Source organism: Poecilia formosa, unplaced genomic scaffold (assembly GCF_000485575.1).
Source record: "Poecilia formosa unplaced genomic scaffold, Poecilia_formosa-5.1.2 Scaffold209, whole genome shotgun sequence".
Classification (NCBI taxonomy): Eukaryota; Metazoa; Chordata; class Actinopteri; order Cyprinodontiformes; family Poeciliidae; genus Poecilia; species Poecilia formosa.
Genome location: NW_006800148.1, coordinates 791,287 through 799,551, shown reverse-complemented (window position 1 = coordinate 799,551; position 8,265 = coordinate 791,287). Strand labels below are relative to the sequence as shown.

The following is an 8,265-nucleotide window of genomic DNA, read 5'->3' as shown; positions in this document are numbered from 1 at the left end:
GTTTCCTGGTTTTACCACAGTCACCTCAGCATAATCTCCTCACAGCCAACATTTATTGTGCTAATTAAACCCGTCTGTGTTCACTGCAGTATTAAAGTGTCTGTCATTCTGATGGTTTCTATCGTTGCCCTGCTTCCTTTCCTCTTGTGCTCTGTTTTCTTTTTCCAGTAAATCTCCACTAAACTATGCACATTTATTTTCATCTTGCTTATATTTTGACCCTCAACATATGACAAACTTGTTCCAACAATTAATTTGACCAAAACAAATCCACCTGAAGAGATGTGTAAATAAAAAATGTCCTCACAATGTGAAAAATTGGGGGCAAAAAATGAAAATCTGGGATTATTTTAAGGGTTTCTACCTCATCTTGTAGAGTTAAGCTGAAAAAAACTAAGAAGTACAATATTTATGTAACATTAAAAGTGGTAAAAAGTTAGAAAAATACTTTTTAGATAACATTTGGTTTAACATAATTGTCGATGAGACGTGGGGATACATAAAATATTCTATTAAATGAAGGTTTTTTTTTTTAAATCATTTAACTTTTTATCTGAATTTCCACGTTTACATATAAAATGTACATGAACAATTAATATTCAACATTATATAAAATAAAATAAATCATTATTTTAATTGTTTAAATGTAAAAAATTCAACTCAGTTTATTTATATGGCACCAATTCATAATAACTGTCATCTCAAGACACTTTACAAGAAAAACAATTTAAATTCAATCACATTCCAATTGATCCTAAAACAATGAAGGCGGTTCAGTTAATTATAGTAGAAGAAGAAATATCCTTTATTCTTCTTCTTCAAAAATGGGGAAATTTCAGTGAAACAGCAGCAAAGTGACAAGAAATAAAAAATATAAAAAACAGAATTAAAGCAAAAAAAAAAAAGTTTAAAAAGTTTCTATTTGAGGAAACCGAGTAGATTGCAGGAAATAAATCAAGATTTGAGTTAAAATCTTCCTGAAACAATCTCTTTCTGAGTTCCAGTGAGAGATTTATGGGGGAAGTAATTAATTCATTACTTTTATTGATCTAATTATAAAACCAGCTGAGAGGTTTGCTGCGCTGCTGCCTCGTTGTGCTTTTGCTTTGTAAAAGAGGAAGTCGGCTGCTCTTCCAGGGGGTTGGAGGTGTGCGCAGACGTGCTTTTATTTTGAAATCCAGCCAGTATTTAGGTGTGAAGTGATTGGAAGAAGCTGCAGGCTCCCTGTTGCGCACTTGGCGGAACGTACAGCCACAGATCGCGGCGCTCGCTCCACGCGTGGACTGAACTGAAAATGACTTTCCCACGCCGATTTTTACGCACAGCTCTGTGAATGGATTCTTATCGATCCGCTTAGATGACAGGAGATCAACCCGGCCAACGCGTCTGAGCGCGCAGAGACTTTACGCATCCCCGGAGCGCAGCGGGACAGTCGAGCTGCTGCGTCCTCTTACGTGTTTACCTGCTGCGGCTTTTCTGGAAGGACTTTCTGGGCGTGGAGGCGGTTTCTGAAAGGTAAGGGCAGTTCCCACGGTCACAGCGCTCAGGTTTTAAGGTGAGACCGTTTCTAGCTCGGACACCCCGCTGAGCTGAGGGGCTTTTCTATCTTAAAGTGCGCAGTGGTGCAACACTTTCACTTTCGTCAAGGTGCGCGAAACGTGCGTTCCTCCGGCTTTGCGTCAGACGTTGCGCAAGTTTCGCTGTTGACATTTGTGACTCTTTATTAGGGCTGCAGCCGCATCATCCGGGTCACAGCTAGGTCTGCTCATGGCTCAGCTGCGGAGTGGAGAGGTGGAAGCGGTGCGCCTCTGCTCCCCTGAAATAATTTAGATAATTACATCAGATAATTGTGGAAACAGGGACAGAACTGCACCCAGAACTTCTGCCTATTTTGATCTTTGAGACTCAGTTATTGTTTTATTGATCTCTGTTGCCACATTTTATCTTTTTATTCCATTTATTTGTTTATTTGAAAGCACAGAAACAGCAGAACAAGTCTGTAGGTGATGCATTGAGTATTTCTATGCATTGAAGTACCTGCTATCCGCTTTCTTGCCTAAATATTCAAATAAACAGTCTTGCAACTTATAAATCAAGATAAAAATACTTGTTTTCCTTCTTACATATTAATAAACAACCTTAAAGCTTCATATTTATGTAAATCCTTGCAGACGTTCATATAGGTTTCAATCTGGCTTAAAATAAAGCAAATTATGGTTGGAAAAAACTTTTATTCAGAGAGGAAATCAAATATTTGTCTTTAAGATCCAGCAGAAAACACAGAAACACAATTTGTTTGTCGCTGAATCTGAAAAATTCAAAGGTAGCAGGATTTCAGTTCCAGCCTGATGATGCATCTCTGATCTCTGCTGCAGAAGTTTTTGTGCTTTTGTCTCTTTCATCAAGAGCTTTTAAAACTGATTTCCTTTTAGTTTCTTAAAGAAATATGGGCTTTATCACATTACAAAAATGAACTATGTTATCAATAATGATGCTTGAATTGATTTCTGCATGGAAAATGTAAAGTGATTTTATGAAAAAATGTGATTCTTTCAGCAGATAAATGTTCATTTGATGTTCTTTGACATTTTCTCATCTGATTCACACGCTCTGCATTCCTCAGCACATTGAGCGTTTTGTTTTGGGATTTGATTATAGCATTCTGGACCAAAACGTGCAAACATAAACCGGAGCGAGCGATGGAGTGAGTCAGCCTCGACCCGCGTGCTTCACCTCCTCCTCCTGTTTGCTGCTGTATTTCAGACCCAGCCTGAGGTTTTGGGTTTTATATACATATATGCCTGCATGCTAACGTTTTGGGCGGCGTCAGTAGTTTTAGGATTAAGATGAGGTTTGGTGAGGTTCAGACTGTGGGCGTCCTGCGGTCGCTGTGACCGGGGGGGTGATGCATCAGAACCGTCTGGGCTGCAAACCAGAGGGTAAAAATTCAACCTGTGCTGCATCTGAAGGCGGTTTCTCTTCTCGTCTCGACGTATTTGGTTCACTGCTCAGCCTACTGCAGCTTTTCTAAGAGTCACTTCGGTTTTCACCTCTATTGTGAGGGTGGAAAAACCCAAACAACAACAACAACAACAAAAATGCATGTGTGGTAATGACAATGAAATGTTTTCTGTCATGGCAATAAAGAGAACCAACCCTCTTCTCAGGACTTTCCAGCAGAAAAAATGTTCAGATTTTAAACGGCTCTCAGGAAGTTGCTTTTTACTTGAATAAAGAAAACTGTTCAAAATTTATTAATTTTCTCTTTCTACCACAGAACTACAACAGTGTATTATGACCACTGTAGATTTTTTTAAAAAGAGTAAATTCTGCAAAAAATTTCAGAGATTTTCTCAAAAAACATGGAAGTTTCTGAGTTTGAAAATTAAAAAAAAAAATTATATAAAAAAAATCAGAAATTTTGGGATTAATATCAAAAACCTCCTGGAAACATCAATGAATTTTTTTTAGTTTGAAAAGTTGAAAATGTGCCAGAATAAGATTCAGAAATTTTCAGATTAAACTCAAAAGTTTTCTAGAAAAATGGAGGAAATTTCTCAATATGAAAAGTCGCACATTTTCAGCGTCTTAAACTCAGAAAAATTGTCTAAAATTGAACATTTTTGACTTTAGAAACTCAGAAAATTCCAAGTTTGTTTCCTCAAAAATTTTGGAGATCTCAAAAAAAAAAATTGATTTCACTGTAGCAAATTTTTGACTTTTCAAAGAGATTTTTTTTTTTTACATAAAAAATCTCAAAATTTGACTATTTTGATACAACTCCTCTTTTCTTTTTGTTCCATCTCTGATGGCCCAAATACGACGTCAAACAGAACATTTTCATTTCTACATCCATCATTTATGTAGAAATGATGGATGAAATATTTACAGACAGAAATGTAAATATTTCTGTCTGTCTTCACCCAGTGCTGAGTGACTTGCAGTTTTAATTTAAATCAACCAGAGTTCAGAGGGTGAACACTAAAACACTTAAACTCTCATTTACTTTCAGTTCAGGTGACCTTTTACTTCCTCCCTACCGTTTGGAGCGCTCTTTAGTCTCTCATATCTCCCACAGTAAACACAGGAGACTCATAAAAATGTAATAAAAATGTAGAAATGTTGCTTCCAGAAGCTTCTCCCACTCGCATACAAAGAATATTTTTAATATGACAAACACTTTTCACAGAGTTACAGTTTATTTAAGGCTTTAAATTCTTGTCTTTTTCTGTGTGGGTCTGTGGGATTCACCTTTCACCTGCTTTACAATAAAGAAAATGAGGGAGAAATCACCATGGCAACCAGTGACTCAGCATTTTCTGAGAGTGTGGTTGTGACATTATTCAGTAGCTGGATTTCTAACAAAAAGAGGATTTTAATTTTAATGTGGCTAAAGGAAGGAAGTTGATTGACGTTAAATCAATCGATCAACTTTATTTATCCCGTTTGGTAGGTTTAGTTGCTGTGAGGTGAGTTACATCAGCACACAATATATCTAAATGCAACATGATTAAAATGTGCTCAGTACTTTAAAATATTTTTAGTTTTCTGACTCAAATACAGTATTCGCATTAGGACAAGATTAAAAAACATAAATAAAATGAAACTAGACTTGCCATTTACCCAGAAACGATACTGTAGAGATGTTTGTTTAAACTGAGTGAGGGTTGCTTCGGCCTTCCTGGTCCTGAAAGGTCACGGCGGGGTCACGGGTGCAGCGTTTTCAGTTTCTCCAGGTGCGTGGAAGCTGCATTCCTCGTGTGCTGCGTCGGTGTGAAAGCAAAGGTTCTTTAGCAACACTTTGCACAGGCGCAGACGTTTCAGCAGGACTGTCTGTCTGAGTTCCTGCAGCTCCGTTTCTTGGTAATTACACCTGCCTTCAGCCTGAGCAGCTCTGTAATTCCTGCTGCTTTTTTGTGTCAAATGTAGCAAAATGGCTGCTTATTTTGGTAAAAGCCTCTGTTTCAATGCTTTAAATCATTGTCTTAAACCGTCNGTTTCCTGGTTTTACCACAGTCACCTCAGCATAATCTCCTCACAGCCAACATTTATTGTGCTAATTAAACCCGTCTGTGTTCACTGCAGTATTAAAGTGTCTGTCATTCTGATGGTTTCTATCGTTGCCCTGCTTCCTTTCCTCTTGTGCTCTGTTTTCTTTTTCCAGTAAATCTCCACTAAACTATGCACATTTATTTTCATCTTGCTTATATTTTGACCCTCAACATATGACAAACTTGTTCCAACAATTAATTTGACCAAAACAAATCCACCTGAAGAGATGTGTAAATAAAAAATGTCCTCACAATGTGAAAAATTGGGGGCAAAAAATGAAAATCTGGGATTATTTTAAGGGTTTCTACCTCATCTTGTAGAGTTAAGCTGAAAAAAACTAAGAAGTACAATATTTATGTAACATTAAAAGTGGTAAAAAGTTAGAAAAATACTTTTTAGATAACATTTGGTTTAACATAATTGTCGATGAGACGTGGGGATACATAAAATATTCTATTAAATGAAGGTTTTTTTTTTTAAATCATTTAACTTTTTATCTGAATTTCCACGTTTACATATAAAATGTACATGAACAATTAATATTCAACATTATATAAAATAAAATAAATCATTATTTTAATTGTTTAAATGTAAAAAATTCAACTCAGTTTATTTATATGGCACCAATTCATAATAACTGTCATCTCAAGACACTTTACAAGAAAAACAATTTAAATTCAATCACATTCCAATTGATCCTAAAACAATGAAGGCGGTTCAGTTAATTATAGTAGAAGAAGAAATATCCTTTATTCTTCTTCTTCAAAAATGGGGAAATTTCAGTGAAACAGCAGCAAAGTGACAAGAAATAAAAAATATAAAAAACAGAATTAAAGCAAAAAAAAAAAAGTTTAAAAAGTTTCTATTTGAGGAAACCGAGTAGATTGCAGGAAATAAATCAAGATTTGAGTTAAAATCTTCCTGAAACAATCTCTTTCTGAGTTCCAGTGAGAGATTTATGGGGGAAGTAATTAATTCATTACTTTTATTGATCTAATTATAAAACCAGCTGAGAGGTTTGCTGCGCTGCTGCCTCGTTGTGCTTTTGCTTTGTAAAAGAGGAAGTCGGCTGCTCTTCCAGGGGGTTGGAGGTGTGCGCAGACGTGCTTTTATTTTGAAATCCAGCCAGTATTTAGGTGTGAAGTGATTGGAAGAAGCTGCAGGCTCCCTGTTGCGCACTTGGCGGAACGTACAGCCACAGATCGCGGCGCTCGCTCCACGCGTGGACTGAACTGAAAATGACTTTCCCACGCCGATTTTTACGCACAGCTCTGTGAATGGATTCTTATCGATCCGCTTAGATGACAGGAGATCAACCCGGCCAACGCGTCTGAGCGCGCAGAGACTTTACGCATCCCCGGAGCGCAGCGGGACAGTCGAGCTGCTGCGTCCTCTTACGTGTTTACCTGCTGCGGCTTTTCTGGAAGGACTTTCTGGGCGTGGAGGCGGTTTCTGAAAGGTAAGGGCAGTTCCCACGGTCACAGCGCTCAGGTTTTAAGGTGAGACCGTTTCTAGCTCGGACACCCCGCTGAGCTGAGGGGCTTTTCTATCTTAAAGTGCGCAGTGGTGCAACACTTTCACTTTCGTCAAGGTGCGCGAAACGTGCGTTCCTCCGGCTTTGCGTCAGACGTTGCGCAAGTTTCGCTGTTGACATTTGTGACTCTTTATTAGGGCTGCAGCCGCATCATCCGGGTCACAGCTAGGTCTGCTCATGGTTCAGCTGCGGAGTGGAGAGGTGGAAGCGGTGCGCCTCTGCTCCCCTGAAATAATTTAGATAATTACATCAGATAATTGTGGAAACAGGGACAGAGTTTGCGCTGCACCCAGAACTTCTGCACGAACATCTTTTTACCTCATTTTTCTGACTTTAATGTGAGTCTATTTTGATCTTTGAGACTCAGTTATTGTTTTATTGATCTCTGTTGCCACATTTTATCTTTTTATTCCATTTATTTGTTTATTTGAAAGCACAGAAACAGCAGAACAAGTCTGTAGGTGATGCATTGAGTATTTCTATGCATTGAAGTACCTGCTATCCGCTTTCTTGCCTAAATATTCAAATAAACAGTCTTGCAACTTATAAATCAAGATAAAAATACTTGTTTTCCTTCTTACATATTAATAAACAACCTTAAAGCTTCATATTTATGTAAATCCTTGCAGACGTTCATATAGGTTTCAATCTGGCTTAAAATAAAGCAAATTATGGTTGGAAAAAACTTTTATTCAGAGAGGAAATCAAATATTTGTCTTTAAGATCCAGCAGAAAACACAGAAACACAATTTGTTTGTCGCTGAATCTGAAAAATTCAAAGGTAGCAGGATTTCAGTTCCAGCCTGATGATGCATCTCTGATCTCTGCTGCAGAAGTTTTTGTGCTTTTGTCTCTTTCATCAAGAGTTTTTAAAACTGATTTCCTTTTAGTTTCTTAAAGAAATATGGGCTTTATCACATTACAAAAATGAACTATGTTATCAATAATGATGCTTGAATTGATTTCTGCATGGAAAATGTAAAGTGATTTTATGAAAAAATGTGATTCTTTCAGCAGATAAATGTTCATTTGATGTTCTTTGACATTTTCTCATCTGATTCACACGCTCTGCATTCCTCAGCACATTGAGCGTTTTGTTTTGGGATTTGATTATAGCATTCTGGACCAAAACGTGCAAACATAAACCGGAGCGAGCGATGGAGTGAGTCAGCCTCGACCCGCGTGCTTCACCTCCTCCTCCTGTTTGCTGCTGTATTTCAGAACCAGCCTGAGGTTTTGGGTTTTATATACATATATGCCTGCATGCTAACGTTTTGGGCGGCGTCAGTAGTTTTAGGATTAAGATGAGGTTTGGTGAGGTTCAGACTGTGGGCGTCCTGCGGTCGCTGTGACCGGGGGGGTGATGCATCAGAACCGTCTGGGCTGCAAACCAGAGGGTAAAAATTCAACCTGTGCTGCATCTGAAGGCGGTTTCTCTTCTCGTCTCGACGTATTTGGTTCACTGCTCAGCCTACTGCAGCTTTTCTAAGAGTCACTTCGGTTTTCACCTCTATTGTGAGGGTGGAAAAACCCAAACAACAACAACAACAACAAAAATGCATGTGTGGTAATGACAATGAAATGTTTTCTGTCATGGCAATAAAGAGAACCAACCCTCTTCTCAGGACTTTCCAGCAGAAAAAATGTTCAGATTTTAAACGGCTCTCAGGAAGTTGCTT

General features: G+C 38.0%; 1 protein-coding gene across 1 annotated transcript in view; it reads left to right on the top strand.

The window, feature by feature from the left end:
- The first annotated feature begins 6,193 nt into the window (after positions 1–6,193).
- The window catches only part of il34 (interleukin 34), a 54,294-nt gene continuing 52,222 nt past the window's right edge, over positions 6,194–8,265 (top strand). The window contains exon 1 of the mRNA XM_007567534.2: positions 6,194–6,511. The gene's annotated coding sequence lies outside the window, so the exon portion shown is untranslated. The remainder of the gene's footprint in view (positions 6,512–8,265) is intronic.